This window comes from Pleurodeles waltl, chromosome 2_2 (genome assembly GCF_031143425.1).
Source record: "Pleurodeles waltl isolate 20211129_DDA chromosome 2_2, aPleWal1.hap1.20221129, whole genome shotgun sequence".
NCBI classification, from domain to species: domain Eukaryota; kingdom Metazoa; phylum Chordata; class Amphibia; order Caudata; family Salamandridae; genus Pleurodeles; species Pleurodeles waltl.
The window spans coordinates 478,987,920-479,004,687 of NC_090439.1; positions in this window are offsets into that span (position 1 = coordinate 478,987,920).

The window sequence follows — 16,768 nt, forward strand, 5'->3', positions numbered from 1 at the left end:
TCTGCAAGTGACTCAGGGGGAGTCTGAACACTTTGACTTCCTTCTGCCTCAACTCCTCCGCCTTCTGGGTCTGTCAGGGGTTCAACTTCAAACCTGTATCCGTCTGCTTCTGGAAGAACCTCTCTTTGGGTCGGTCCTCCTGGTGCCTCAGTTGAGATAGGCTCACCGTCACCCTTCTGGATCTTGTTTGCTGTTTGAGTGACCAAGCCGTCCTCAACGGGCTCTCCATCAGTCTCAGTTCCCCTTTGATTACTCTCCGGCCCTGAGACTTCCTTCTCTGTAGCTGTTAATTTCGACAACTCAATTTCCTCATCAGTTGGACACGTCACCTTCTTTGTGTGACTGGCATGCATCCAGTTTGGAATTCCCGCACATTTCACAGCAGTACTAGTTGTCAGTATCACTTGATACGGCCCCTTCCAACGTGGCTCCAAACACGACTTCCTCGCGTGTTTCTTGACAACAACCCAGTCACTGGCTTTCAGATTGTGACCTGGATCATTTATTGGTGACAATGTGGTTGCCTCCACCTGGTGAGAGAAAGAGCGGACCACGTCAGCCAGACCCTTGCAGTAGTCCAACACCATATCAGCTGTGATATTCACAAGAGCATTTGCAGGCACTGCGGGCAATCTCATAGCTCGGCCCATGAGAATTTCATGAGGAGACAGTCCTATTTTCTTGTTAGGTGTATTTCTCATTGTCATTAGCACTAAGGGCAATGCATCTGGCCATTTCAAATTGGTAACTGCTCACATTTTCGCCATTCTTGACTTCAAAGTATCATTCATCTGCTCCACTAGTCCTGAGGCTTCAGGAAGGTAGCTACAATGCAACTTTTGTTCAATGTTCAGTGCGGCACACAAGAGCTTAACCACCTCATTGTTGAAGTGACTTCCTCTATCTGATTCTAAAGAGATTGGAAAGCCGAAACGGGGTATCAACTCCCTAAACAGCAACTTCTCTACTGTGAAACTGTCATTTCTATGTGTAGGGTAAGCTTCAATCTAGTGACTAAAGATGCACACAATCACCAACACATACCTCAGCACTCCAAACACAGGCATCTCAATAAAATCCATCTGCATCCTGCTAAATGGACCTCCAGCTCTCCCAATGTGGCTCAAATTCACCACGGTCCCTTTCCCCGCATTCATCTGTTGACAGATGATGCACCTGTGACAGATTACTTCTGCGGCTTGTCTGAATTTTGGATTGAACCAATCGATTTTGAACAACCTGATCATGGCGTCTCTCCCAATATGTGCTTGCCCATGCTAAAACCTTGCAAACTGTGACAAAAACTGTTTGGCAAAACCATTTTCCCCTCATCTGAAACCCACAAATAATCAGGTCTTTTTACACATTGCATTTTAAGCCAAGAACGTTTCTCCTCTCTGCTGGCACGTCCCTGCAACAATTTTAACTCTTCCATTGTGTCAATCACCCTTAATGCATTACCCGTGCATGTTTCATTTTCAGTTTCAGGTAACAATTCCCACTGATCCTTGAACGATATACAGTTCAATGCACAAAACCTTGCAACTTGATCTGCATATCGGTTTCCCATTGACACAAAGTCTTGTGATTTCACATGGGCGCTGCATTTCACCACAGCAATTTCAAGAGGTAACTGAATCACGCGCAACAACTCCTTAATTCTTTCACCATTTTTCACTGGAGAACCAGAAGAGGTCTTGAAACCCCTCTGTGACCATAGCTGGCCAAAATCATGGACAATTCCAAATCCGTATCTGCTGTCAGTATAGATATTCACTTTTAGTTTGTCAGCAGCATGGCATGCCCTAGTAAGAGCAACCAATTCAGCCACTTGAGCAGAATACACTCTCTCGAGCCAAGATGCTTCCAGGATACCGGTGATCGTACACACAGCGTATCTGGCTCTCAGTCCTCCTACTGAGTCTCTCAGGCATGAACCATCAACAAAGATAATGTAATCATTTCCCTCCAATTGAGTATCTTTAATGTCAGGTCTCGGTTTGGTGCACAGTTCTGTTACCTCAAGACAATCATGTTCTACTTCCTGAGCCTCATCAACATCTGTATTTTCATTGGGAAGCAAAGTTACCGGGTTTAACACAGTACAGCGTTTCAATGATACATTAGGTGACCCCAATATAATCGTTTCATATTTTGTTAGACGAGCATTTGTCATGTGCTGCGTCTTGGTTCGGGTGAGTAGTATTTCGAATGAGTGTGGGACCATAACCGTTTAGGGATGTCCCATCACTATGCCTTCACATTGAGTAAGGCTTTGACCAACTGCTGCAACTACACGCAGACAAGCCGGTAAGGCTGCTGCAACTGGGTCCAAAGTAGCTTAAAAATATGCTACCGGGAGGTTTGCACCTCAATGGACCTGTGTCAGGACAGACAAAGAACAGGCATCACGTTAATGACAAAACAGTACAAAAGGCTTTGTGTAGTCAGGCATACCTAAAGCTGGAGCCCTGCACATGCACTCTCTCAGTTCAATGAATGCCCTCATCCCTTTCCCGGACATAGTCAGGGTATCTGGGCCATCCTTAACCTCCTTGACAGTCAATCTCACCAAAGGGTTAGAGATAATCGAGAATTTGGGAATCCACTGGCGATAGTAGCCCACCATTCCCAAAAACATCCTCACGTCTCTCTTGGATGTCGGGGGACTCATCTGTAATATGGCTGTCACTCTTTCTTTGGATATTCTTCTGGACCCCTTCTCAATCAGGTGGCCTAAGTACGTCACTTCTTTGTGACAGTACTGTAGCTTCTTGGGGGACACTTTGGCCCTCATTCTGACCCTGGCGGTCGGTGATAAAGCGGCGGCCAAGCCGCCAACAGGCCGGCGGTCTAAAATATGCAATTCTGACCCTGGCGGGAACCGCCAACACAGCCCGCCAACTTAACACTCCGCCCGCCACAGCGGTACAAACAAACAGCGCGGCGGTTCCCGCCAACAGCCAGGCGGCAGACAATGTACCGCCCACCCTATTACGACCCACCAATCTGCCACCTTTTCCGGGGCGGGAGCACCGCCGATAAGAACACGGCGGAAACAGACTACGAACGGGAAAACGCTCACCTCTACGCACTCCACGCGAGATTCCGGCAGTATGGAACCAGAGTTGCAGGTCATCCCCGCACTCCTATTCCTGCTCATATACCAGGAGCACGCCCGGCGGCGCGGAAGACATCGGTGAGTACTGCACCTACGACACAGGGGAGGGAAAAGATTACCGGCACACACCCACCCACCCACACCCACTACAACACACACATCAATGCATTCCCACAGATCACTGTCACAACCCACAAACCACCCCCTCCGAAATAATGCAAAGACCAAAAGAAGAGATCATAAACGGGCAGATATATTGAAATATGGACACCAGTAATCCCAATAAATAAATAAACTATGTACAAAATATATACAGCTACTAAATGTAGTCCAACCACTGTCCGTGGATCACAGGGGTCCTGTGCATAGGGGCAAGGCCCAGTCCCACGTCAAGAACTCCACGGAGAGAACACTGCAGGGGCATCAGAAAGAAAATAGGACAGGCACCTCAGGGGGAAGGGAAAGGGGGGCACCTCAGCCACTTGAGTACACGACGCCAGATCCACGAGGGGACTCCATGACCACTGGGCCATCCTGGGGAGAGCAAAGCCACAGTCCAAACAGTCCATACAGTGGGTGGCCTGCCCACTGGGCCATCCTGGGGAGAGCAAAGCCACAGTCCAAACAGTCCATACAGTGGGTGGCCTGCCCACTGGGCCATCCTGGGGAGAGCAAAGCCACAGTCCAAACAGTCCATACAGTGGGTGGCCTGCCCACTGGGCCATCCTGGGGAGAGCAAAGCCACAGTCCAAACAGTCCATACAGTGGGTGGCCTGCCCACTGGGCCATCCTGGGGAGAGCAAAGCCACAGTCCAAACAGTCCATACAGTGGGTGGCCTGCCCACTGGGCCATCCTGGGGAGAGCAAAGCCACAGTCCAAACAGTCCATACAGTGGGTGGCCTGCCCACTGGGCCATCCTGGGGAGAGCAAAGCCACAGTCCATACAGTCCATACAGTGGGTGGCCTGCCCACTGGGCCATCCTGGGGAGAGCAAAGCCACAGTCCATACAGTCCATAACAGACCCCACTGCCACTGGAGGAGGCAAGTTGGCCAGAGGACATCCTGTAGCCCTGCCCGAGATAGATCCTGCCCTGCCACGTCTGCCAAAGGGCCAGCGGTTCTTGCCTTGAAGGGCCCAGTTCAGCGGTTCCTGAGACGGCGGGGCCCAGTTAAGCGGTTCTTGAGACGGCGGGGACCAGCGGAGCGGTGCTTGAGACGGCGGGGCCCAGCGGAGCGGTGCTTGAGACGGCGGGGCCCAGTTAAGCGGTTCTTGAGACGGCGGGGCCCAGTTAAGCGGTTCTTGAGACGGCGGGGCCCAGCGGAGCGGTGCTTGAGACGGCGGGGCCCAGTTCAGCGGTTCTTGAGACGGCGGGGCCCAGTTAAGCGGTTCTTGAGACGGCGGGGCCCAGCGGAGCGGTGCTTGAGACGGCGGGGCCCAGTTCAGCGGTTCTTGAGACGGCGGGGCCCAGTTAAGCGGTTCTTGAGACGGCGGGGCCCAGTTAAGCGGTTCTTGAGACGGCGGGGCCCAGCGGAGCGGTGCTTGAGACGGCGGGGCCCAGTTCAGCGGTTCTTGAGACGGCGGGCCCAGTTAAGCGGTTCTTGAGACGGCGGGGCCCAGCGGAGCGGTGCTTGAGACGGCGGGGCCCAGTTCAGCGGTTCTTGAGACGGCGGGGCCCAGTTAAGCGGTTCTTGAGACGGCGGGGCCCAGCGGAGCGGTGCTTGAGACGGCGGGGCCCAGTTCTGCGGTTCTTGAGACGGCGGGGCCCAGTTAAGCGGTTCTTGAGACGGCGGGGCCCAGTTAAGCGGTTCTTGAGACGGCGGGGCCCAGCGGAGCGGTGCTTGAGACGGCGGGGCCCAGTTCAGCGGTTCTTGAGACGGCGGGGCCCAGTTAAGCGGTTCTTGAGACGGCGGGGCCCAGCGGAGCGGTGCTTGAGACGGCGGGGCCCAGTTCAGCGGTTCTTGAGACGGCGGGGCCCAGTTAAGCGGTTCTTGAGACGGCGGGGCCCAGTTAAGCGGTTCTTGAGACGGCGGGGCCCAGCGGAGCGGTGCTTGAGATGGCGGGCCCAGTTCAGCGGTTCTTGAGACGGCGGGGCCCAGTTAAGCGGTTCTTGAGACGGCGGGGCCCAGCGGAGCGGTGCTTGAGACGGCGGGGCCCAGTTCAGCGGTTCTTGAGACGGCGGGGCCCAGTTAAGCGGTTCTTGAGACGGCGGGGCCCAGCGGAGCGGTACTTGAGACGGCGGGGCCCAGTTCAGCGGTCCTTGCCCTGAAGGGCCCAGTTAAGCGGTTCTTGAGACGGCGGGGCCCAGCGGAGCGGTGCTTGAGACGGCGGGGCCCAGTTCAGCGGTTCTTCAGACGGCGGACGGTCTATGGCCAACTGCTAATTGCCTGGTGGTGCCCTCCTGGGCAGCGGGGATGGTGCTCCTTCACTGCCCACCTGGGCTGTGGGTGGTGGGGCCCTCCTGGCCAGCTGGGCTGGGTCCTCCCTGGGCAGCGGCTATGGGGGTGGTGGGCTCTCCCGGGGCAGCTGTGCCGGTTCCTCCCGGGGCAGCGGCTATGGGGGTTGTGGGCTCCTCCTGGGCAGCAGGCCTGCTGCCTGACCTCTCCGACTTGCTGCCCTTGCCCTCCTTAGTCGTGGGCCTGTGGCCCTTCCCTCCCTTTGGAGCTGTGGCTGGTGACTGTCTCTGGGTGGTGTCCGGGGGGGATGTAGAAGGCGGGCTCCTGCGGCGCCCCTTCCGCCTTCTGCTCCTCTTCCCAGGGGGTGGGCTGGCTGTCCCCTTGCTGCTGGGCGAAGATCCAGACATGCGGGCTGGCGGGCTCCAATACCCCTGCACCCTTGTCAAGGGGGCTGCAGGGCTGGTGGTGGCTGAGGTGCTCTTCTTACCCCGACGAGAAGGAGGGGGGGGCTCAGGGTCAGGAAAGAAGTTAGTAGTGGCGAGGAAGAGCTTCTTGGGACAATGGAGAGTGGTAGGTACAGTGGGAATGGGAGTGGAGGGAGAGGATGTGGTTGTAGGTGAGTCACGTTTGCTGTCTTTGGGTGCAGGTGCAGGAGGGATAGGCTGTCGTGAGGTGGATGGCTGTTGGGTGGGTGGGTGGCTGCGTTTGTGTGGTGTGGAAGAGGGGGTGACAGACACAGTGGGAGAGGACACAGGGGACGTGTAAATGGCAGTGGGGGTGGTGACTGCACGTGTGCGGACTGGAGTGGAGGGTGTGCTGGTGATGGAAACACTGGCTGATGGTGAGGTGAATGGAGGTGTGAGTGTAGACGTCACAGGGAGGGAGGAGGGAGACGAGGAGGTGGGGGTCACAGAGGTGGTAGTGACTGTTGGCATGTCTGCATCGGAATGTTGCGTGTGTGAATGTCTGCGTGATCTGTGGTGCTTATGTTTGGATGAGCTTCTCTTGGGTGTTGAGGTGTGTGCAGGCTGGTCTGATGGTGTGGGTGGGACAGGCAGAGGAACAGGAGACTGGGAGGAGGGAGTTAGTAGAGGCAGGCAGGAGACAGGGACAATGGCTGCCGTCAGTGCTGAGGCCAGAGCCTGGAACGATCGCTGATGGGCAGCCTGACCCGAATGAATGCCCTCCAGGTACGCATTGCTGCGATGAACCTCCCTCTCCACCCCCTGGATGGCATTCAAAAGGGTAGTCTGCCCAACAATGAGCGTTCGGAGGAGGTCAATGACCTCCTCACTGAGGGCAGCGGGGGTAACAGGGGCAGGGCCTGAGGTGCCTGGGGCGAAGGAGATGCCCGGCTTCCTGGCAGAGCGGGCACGGGGCGAACGCTGAGGGGCTGCTGGGAGGGCGGTGATGGTGCGCTGGGTGGCGGCTGTACCTGTAATGGCGGGGGGCACGGATGGTGCCACCCCCGAAAGGGAGCCCCCTTCCGAGGACGTGTCCGTGTCGCTGCAGGGTCCAGTCGTCCCCGTCGTGGAGCTCCCCTCGCCCTCCGTCTCACTGGTCCAGTCTGACTCTGTGGCATGGCCCTCCTGGGCCATGTGAGATGCAGCTCCCTCCTGCCCCGATGCCACTTCTCCTCCGCCTGATGATGCTGATGCACACAAGCACAGAAAGACAAACAAAAAGGGGGGGGGAGAGAGAAATAAAGGGATATTGATTACATGGATCTCCGGTACAGTTAGCGGACATGACAGACACAGATGCCCCCTGCACTAAGTTGCGCACTTGGGGGCCGCTACGCATTCCGTGGAACATGCCCTACACGCCTAGAGTTGACAACTGCACCCATGGATGACACGGCCCAGGGATGGCTGTACTGACAAACTACTGAGGGTGGTGGCTGGGGACACAGGGGCTTACGGGGGTGCCCAGCCTACAGATATCGCCCTGGCCTAGGGGGACCCCCAGCCCTCCTCCCCCACCCAGACACCTCCACTGCACGACAACAGAGTAGATAATGCTTGTACTCACCCCCTTGTGTCTGCTGTGCTGCCCTCACGCGCCCATCCAAATCAGGGTAGGCCACCGCCAGGATCCGGAACATCAGGGGGCTCAGTTGACGGCAGGCACCCCGCCTACGTTGGGAGGCCATCCACAGCAGAGACTCGGCGGTCTTCTTGGTCCCGCGGCGGATGTCCTCCCACCTCTTGCGGCAGTGGGTGCCCCGTCGATGGTGGACCCCCAGGGTCCGGACTTCCTTGGCGATGGCACGCCAAATCACGATCTTCTCATGGGCGCGGACCTATGTGACACGTACAGGGAGGGAGAAATACCACGTTCAAGTTTGTCAGCATTTTCCTTGCCAGTGGCCCAACATGCCCCCCATCCCCGCCAGGCCCCCCGCCATGCCCCCCGCCAGGCCCAACATGCCCCCCATCCCCGCCAGGCCCCCGCCATGCCCCCCGCCAGGCCCAACATGCCCCCCATCCCCGCCAGGCCCCCCGCCATGCCCCCCGCCAGGCCCAACATGCCCCCCATCCCCGCCAGGCCCCCCGCCATGCCCCCCGCCAGGCCCAACATGCCCCCCATCCCCGCCAGGCCCCCCGCCAGGCCCCCAAGCCAGCCAGTGGCCCCAAATCCAAATTGAATTAAACTCACTTGTTGGTCTGGAGGACCGTAGAGTAGCGCATACTGGGGGAGGACCCCATCCACGAGTTTCTCCAACTCCTCTCCAGTGAAGGCAGGGGCCCTTTCCCCAGGTGCAGCAGCCATTGTCCCTTCCAGACCGAGGTCACAGCAACACTTGCAGTATAGGTCCTCTCCTGTGAAAGTTCAAGTCGCAAGTGGATAAGTAGATAGAAAATGGCGGTGACGTCCGCGGCGGTGCGTACCGCGGCGGTGCGTCCCGCCACCGCCGGCGCCCTTCGCCATTGACTCCTGAAACCCATAGGCTTCAATGTTAACCAATGCGGCTTTGCGCCGCGGTCTTCGCCCGCCGCCCGCCGCGGTGTGCCACGCCAGCGCATTGACCTCACATCCCATTGTCACACTTCACAGGTCAGGCAGCCGCCATTTCCAGGGCCCACATGGCTCAATTTCAACTGCGTCACACAGGCCTAGGCCTTGCATAGCCACTCAGACACGCCATTCACTGCATAGAGAATCGTATACTGTGCTAGCTGTGAGTACGTACCTGTGGGTTGCTTGACTGTGTGCTCCATGTTGTCCTTCCTAGGCACCGTCCGCTGGGTTGGGCGAGGAGACGGATGAATCCTCCCGTGTACCGACTGCTGGTGGACCTGTCGACAATGGAAGAACGCCACATTATCCTGACCTACCGTCTTAACCGTGCCACTATCCATGAACTGTGTGCCCAGCTGGAGCCCGACCTGATGTCCCCCATCCGCCAACCCACAGGGATTCCCCCTCTGGTGCAGGTCATGTCAGTACTGCATTTCTTGGCAAGTGGGTCATTTCAGACAACCGTGGGAATTGCTTCTGGGATGTCTCAGCCCATGTTTTCGAAGGTGTTATCCAGAGTGTTGTCTGCCCTGATGAAATCCGTGAGGAGCTACATCATTTTCCCTGAGGTGGGCGAATTGGCTACAGTGAAGGGTGATTTCTACGCCCTTGGACATATTCCCAACGTCATTGGTGCCATTGATGGGACCCATGTGGCTTTGGTTCCCCCAAGAGACAGGGAGCAGGTGTACAGGAACAGAAAAAATTACCATTCAATGAACATCCAGGTGGTGTGTTTGGCTGACCAGTACATCTCGCATGTAAATGCCAAATTCCCAGGGTCAGTGCATGACGCCTACATCCTAAGGAATAGCAGCATCCCTTACGTGATGGAACAGCTACAGAGACACCGTGTATGGCTAGTGGGGGACTCTGGGTACCCCAACCTGTCGTGGCTACTGACCCCAGTAAGGAATCCCCGGACCAGGGCAGAGGAACGGTACAATGAGGCCCATGGGCGTACTAGGAGGGTGATCGAACGCACCTTTGGCCTCCTAAAGGCCAGGTTTAGGTGCCTGCATATGACAGGTGGATCCCTAATGTACTCACCTAAGAAGGTGTGTCACATCATCGTGGCCTGCTGCATGCTTCACAACCTGGCTTTGCGCCTCCAGGTGCCTTTCCTGCAGGAGGATGGTCGAGACGGTGGTGTTGTGGCAGCGGTGGAACCTGAGGAGAGTGACGAGGAGGAAGACGACGGGGCTGAAACAGACAACAGGGACAGAATCATTGAACAGTACTTCCAATAGGACACAGGTAACATTTCAAAGATAATTTAGTAAATGTTAACTACTCTCCAGCATCTCTGCTGCCTGTCTATTTGCCCCAGTGTATGATGACTGAGTTGTGGCTTTTCCCTCCCTATTTCAGATCTGGGGTCCCCACTACGAGTCCTGTGCTTCGTTTCCCCATGGACTACAGCTTTGTGGCAGCTGTTTGTTGACTTCACCATGTACAAGGACATATTTGCACTGTCATGTCAATTACAATCTATTGAAATCACAGCCCGACTCCAGATATTTTGGTGCAAAATAGGTGTTTATTTAAGTGCTCAAAATGGGATGGGTGGTTTCAAGTGGGTGGGGGCTATGGTGAAGGAATGTCCATGGCAGAGTCCAGAGTAACAGTCACACAGGTGCATTGTCCAGAGGCCTGTGGAGAGATGGAGCATGGGCAGTTCAAGGATGGACAGGGTGACAATGTGGGACAGTGGGATGACATCAGGTGGTATCCATTGCTGGCGGGGGTCTTGACATCCTACTCTGTCTTCTTGCGAGATCTCAGGGCCCTCTTGCGGGGTGGTTCTTCTCCTGCAGGAGGTGGGGGTCTGGTGGGCTGCTGCTGTGCGGGGGCCTCCTGTCCACTAGCGCCGGCAGAGGTGGTTGGCTGTTCTTGGTCCAGGCTAGTGGCAGGGGCCCTTGGGTGTTGTTCAGTGTCCGCCCTGGTGTTTACGAGGTCCTGCAGCAGCCCTACCATGGTAACCAGGGTGGTGTTGATGGCTCTGATGTCCTCCCTGTACCCCCGATAGTGTTCCTCCTGCAGTGCCTGGATCTCCTGGAACCGGGCCAGTACCGTCGCCATCGTCTCCTGGGAGCGGTTGTATGCTCCCATGATGGTGGTGAGGACCTCGTGGAGAGTGGGTTCCCTGGGCCTCTCCTCCCCCCCCTGTCGCACAGCTGCCCTCCGAGTTCCCCTGTTTCCCTGGGCCTCTGCCCCCTGGCCGGTGTGCCCACTACCACTGCCCCCAGGTCCCTGTTGTTGTTGGGGTGGTGGGTTATCCTGGGTGCCCTGTAGTGGTAGACACACCGCAGATTGACGCGCCCTGGAGACAGAGGCATGGGCCCGCTGGGTGGGAGCTGTGCTGGTGTTCCCAGAGGGGTTAGGGTCTGTAGTGGCCTGGGCCTGTGTGAGGGGAACCGACTGTCCAGAGGTCCCCGATGGTCCGGGCTGGTCATCGGTGTCCAGGTCGACAGAGCTGCTGTCATCGCTGACGGCCTCTTGGGTGGGGGGTGTGGATAATTCTGGCCCCTCCGCCGCGGTGTGTTGACGGTCGGGTCCTGCAGGGGTATAGAGGTATGGTTATAGTTTCAATGAGTGGCATATGGGTGTATCTGTGGGTTCTCGTGTCCCCAAGTGCTGGCATTCGTGTGTGGGGGCTTTGGTGAGGGTGGCTTGTGGGGGGGATGTGTATATGCATTGGGCATGCTTTGGTGATGGGTGTCCATGCTTAGTGGACGCATGCAGGCCTAGGTTTTGGGATGTGTGGGTTGTGATGGTGAGACATTGGCGGGGAATAGATGTGCTGGGGGTGGGGGTGAGGATGGTGGTGGGGGTGAGGATGGTGGTGGGGGTGAGGGTGGGGGTGAGGATGGGGGTGGGGGTGAGGGTGGGGTTCGAGGAAGGGGGTGAGGGTTGGGGTCTGATTTGGCATGCAGGTGGGGGGGAAGCAGTATTGAAGCTTCAACTTACCAGTATCCATTCCTCCGCCGACTCCTGCGAGGCCGTCAGGATGCAGGATGTTCAAGACTTCCTCCTCCCATGATGTGAATTGTGGGGGTTGAGGTGGGGGTCCTCCGCCAGTCTTCTGCACGGCGATGTTGTGCCTGGATACCATGGAACGCACCTTCCCCCGTAGGTCGTTCCATCGCTTCCTGATGTCTTCCCGATTTCTGGGGTGCTGTCCCACTGCGTTGACCCTGTCGACAATCCTCTGCCATAGCTCCGTCCTCCGGGCAATGCTGGTGTATTGTATCTGTGTGCCGAACAGCTGGGGCTCTACCCGAACGATTTCCTCCACCCGAACGATTTCCTCCACCATGACCCTGAGTTCTTCGTCTGTGAAGCGGGGTTGTCTTTGGGGTGCCATGGGGTGGTGTGTATGATGTGTGGGGTGGAGTATGTGTATTTAAGTGAGTTGAGTGTGGTGGTGTGTGTTGTTTTGTGTGTGGATAGTGTGTGGGTGATGGTGTTGAGTGGCTGTGGCTGTTATTTTTGGATGCTGGTGTCTCGCTCTTGCCTTCTTTACGAATTTTTTAGCGTAGGGGTTTGTGGGTGATGTGGGTGTGTGTTTTATATTGTATTGTGTGTGTGGGAGTGGTGTGTGTATGTGTATCAGGTGTGTGGGATTCAAATCGTCCAATGTGGCTGAGTTTTGTTCGTTTGTGTGTATTCTGACCGCGGCGGTGTGTCCCGCCAATGGAATACCGCGTTTGAATGACCGCCGCGTGGATTCGTGGGTCGTAATGGCATGGGCGTATTTCTGTTGGCGTGGCGGTGGAGGTTTTGTCACCTCCACCTTTCCGCCGACCGCTGGTCTGGCGGTCTGTTGTGGCGGTCGGATTTTCGGAGGTTTGCCTTCTGCGGGTCAGAATGACCGTGGCGGGTTTCCGCGACCGCGGCGGGATTATGGAGGATTTCTGACCGGCGGTAGGCGCCTTTTACCGCCGAGGTCAGAATGACCCCCTTTATGTCCGTTCTTTCCCAATGGATTCAGTAAGGCAATAGTATCATACCTGCAGTCATCTTTCATTTTGCATGCAATCAAATCATCAATGTACTTTACTAGAGTCGAATTAAAAGGCAGTTCCAATGCTTCCAAGTCCTTCTTCAATATCTGATTGAAGATGGAAGGTGATTCTGAAAACCCTTGAGGAATTCAACACCAACTGTAAACCTTGCCCAGGAATTTGAAACTGAAGAGAAATTGGCTGTCCTCATGAAGAGGCACAGAAAAGAACGCTTGAGACAAGTCTACAACTGTGAACCACTCTGCATCACATGGAACCTGAAACATGATCACGGCTGGATTTGGCACTATGGGGCAGCATTTTACCACTATCTCATTAATTTTTCTCAGGTCTTGGACAATTCGAACTTTCCCACAAGGCTTTCTCAGTCCCATTATTGGCGAATTACATGGGCTGCTCATCACTTCTTTTAAGACCCCTTGCTTCACAAAATCTGCAATTATCTGCGACACCTGTATGAGGACATCTTGTGCCATGTGGTACTGCGGTACCTGGGGAAACACGGCATTTGGCTTCACATCTACTTTGACTGGTTCTACTCCTTTTATCAGTCCCACTTCCTTTCCTGTCAAATCGCACACCTTCTCTGTAACTGTTCCCTGTAATTCGGTTGGCAAATCGGTCACTGTGAACATCGGGAAAAAGCTTATCAAAGGGTACTCCTCATCTGTGGTATCCGTCTCTGGTTCTGAGATCTGACCATCGTCCCCTTCATCATCACTGTTTGTCTGCACTTCAATTCCTTCATTGGAACAGGTGATCGAACACCCTGTCTTGCACAGCATTTCTCTCCCCAGTAGGGACACAGGACTTAATCACAGACTACAAACCTGTGCAATCCCTGGAAGGTACCAATCTCAACTTGGACCGGATCTGTAATCGGGTTAGTCAGGAGCTGGTTTGCTACTCGTACCACCTTTATTGTGCGCCCTGAAAGCGTTAATTTCGGAACCTCTGCACTTCTGACTGTGGAGCGTGTAGCTCCTGTATCAACCAGGAGTGAAACCTTGGGACCCATCACCTTTCCCTGCACATAAGGGCCCCTCAGATCTACTTCTAGGGAGGCTGCAAGCCTACACTCCTCACTATCCGAACAGTCATCTGACCATTCATCGTTTATTCCATTCTCACCACGCAATGGGAACTGTTATACTGCATTATTTTGACTCATTGTTTGACCTGTGACCTGATGAGGAAGCATCACCTGTTGCAGTCCCATCGGAGCTAAAGGCAACTGCATTTGCTGTCTAGGTACCACGGGAATATACTGTTGTATTTGCTGCACCTGCGCTGGTTGAACACGTGGCATTTGCATTTGTTGCATAGGCTGGAGACCCTGCATCTGAACCATGTTATTCTGGAAGTTCGGATTTGGACCCCTCATTCTTAGACCCCTCACATTTTGGAATGCAATGACATCATTGCTTTGTTGAACACCATCCTGCACCATCATTGGACATTCCCGCTTCCAGTGTCCCACGCCCCTGCACGCATGGCATGGTGACATCTTTTTCATCCCTTGCACGTCATTTTGAACCACAACAGTATTCAAGTCTGGACCACAGTTCACAAAACCTCCCCGACCTCTGTCTCTTGTTTGCGGCTGAAACATTCCGTTTCCTTGTGGTTGCTGCACCATCTGCTGCACTCCATTTCCCTGCATCCCTGCTTGAGCTGCCTTAATTTACATCACCATCACCTTCTCTTTCAGCTTTCTCTGCTTCAACTCAATCTCATCACTACAGAATTTCGCATATTGCAACACGTCATCAATCAGTTTCGCTTGCAAACAGATCAAATGATTCTTAATCATCTGGCTAATCTCTGGCCTCAGTCCTTCAACAAACCTGAAAACAAGGTGATTCATGTCTTTCGGTTCTATGACCTCTGTGCCACTGTAGTGTTTGAATGCCTTTAACAATCTCTCGTAGTAGGCATGTATCGACTCTTTGCCTTCTTGTGCCGTTCGATACATTTTCTGCCTATCAACATTCTGGGGCGATACCTTCTGCTTCAAAAACTCAATCACCTTATAGTAGTATTTCATCACCTCAGGAGACGGTGCTCCTGTAACCCTGTCCCTTGCCGGTTCCGTCGTCGGCCAATCCACACTCCTCTTGCACTCAAGCCACAAGTCAGCTGGAACTATAATCTCAAACAGTGTATTCAGGTCTTCGCAAAGACACTTTGCAAGCTTCACAAACCTATCCGTTTGCTGGTACCACTCTATCGGCTTTTCCCTCAGCCTGGGATAATCATTTGTGAATGACAAAATGTCACCCATAGACCACGGTACATGAACTAGAACCCCTCCAGCTGTCTTTCTCATCTGTAACATCTTTATTGTTCCCGGGTCTGGCACAGCCTTCGCCTGCTGCTGTTCCAGGCAGTCACTTTTCCTCTTATCTCTCTTCTTCGCCCATCTGCCTTCCCACTTTTCTAAATCTCTCCAAACCTGCGCACTCTGTAGTATCTCTTTGAGGTGTGCCTTCATCCCAGTAGATCTCATATGATCAAAATCTTAAGGCTCGAAGTCTAACCTATAGCTCCTCTTCAGATATTTAGTATTGTCTAAGTCTATGCGGTATTTATCTGCCATGTTCGCTAACCTCTGATGCACATTACTCAGTTCCTTGGTTATTTTCGGGCACAGATATCTTAATTCTGCTTCAGTGTATGATTCTAATCTGTTCACTCCCATGCTCCCTTCTACTAGCTCAGCTGCTTCCACTCCCAGCCTCACAAAATTCAGGTATTCCTGTCTCTCTGACCGCTCTGCTGTCGCAGGAGTAGTCTGTGGAGTGTTAAGCTTGTCTAACCACTCAGTTAACTCTTGCGCCGTGAAGCCTTGCAACAAGATATTTCCAGCCTGCACCATCTGGGTTTGCGACGTGTTTGCACTCGTTTCCTGTGGGGTTAGTAGACCCAAACCTGCTTGTCTCATTGTCTCTAAAGGAATCCCAATCGGACTGAAGTCCAACAAGGATCTAGACCTCTCCGCTGTCTGTTCTCCCGGTGTCATCCCCTGGGAGCTTCCTGTGAACCCTCCTCTTATCACCTCTTGAGTCATTACTCCTTGGTCACACACACTATGTTTTGCCTGTGCACATAGCGGTACTGGCGGACCAACGGTAATTGGCAAAGATATAGCAGCTGGTGCCTGTCCATTTCCCAATCCTGGTGGGGCATTAACTCCCATAGCTTGATTCATTACAGGTGCCGTAACTGACTGCGGTCCTGTGACCGAGGTGTAATTCGGGACCATCTGTTGCTGCGGCAGCAATTGTGGAGTTGGCTCAATCTGCACTAACTTTGATCTTGTGTACACTGGATCAGGCGGCACCATGAAACTCGTAGTCGTCTCAAATACTGGGACATCAGGGTAGAGCCTCTGAACTGGTGGTGGCTGTAACTGTATCTGCGTCTCGGGTGCAGTGGATACACTAGCACCATTCTGTATCGGAGCTGATGTGGTAACATTATTTGCCTATACTGTATTTGTGATCCCCTGATTCTGTGACGAACTTACAGGACCTGCACTAGTACTCGGTCTGCTGTCATTTATGGCATATGGTGGTGGTCGATCATGTAACAACTGATTGAGAAACTCATTGTCATCCGAATCGTCTGCATCTAACCAAGACTTCTGAGTCTCCTTTTGCCTACTAGACCCCTTGTCTGTTTTACAAGTTGCCTTTCTCCCCTGTGTTTCGGCTTCTTGAGTTATTGCCGGAAACATTCTAACTCCGTCTATTATTTCCCTTCTCCACATCCTAGCCTCACTATCCCACCTAGCCTCCGCTAGAGTCTTTTCTGCTTTTCTCATTCTCCTCTCGAATTTCTGTTGCTTCTGTCGCATGGCCATTAAATTCCAAATCGCTAATGCCTCAAACTGAGCTGGTCTCGGAGGCGGCTTTTGCACATTTAACGCTTTCGCAAATTCTCTAGAACCCCTATGTTAAAGGTTCCATTCTCTGGAAACGCCAAACACCCATCTTTCTCTGTTAACTTGCACCATTGCTTTAGCGAAAGACATGGTGTGACTCCCTTTTCCTCCATTACGGCATACTCCGGAGTATCCTCTGGCGGTGTAGGCTCCCCCACACTCGCTGTATTGTACGCATCTCCCCTCAAAGCACTCTTTAAAGCCTTGAAAAACTTCATTTTTTGCGTCTTTTATTTTGTTTAGAATCGAATCAGGA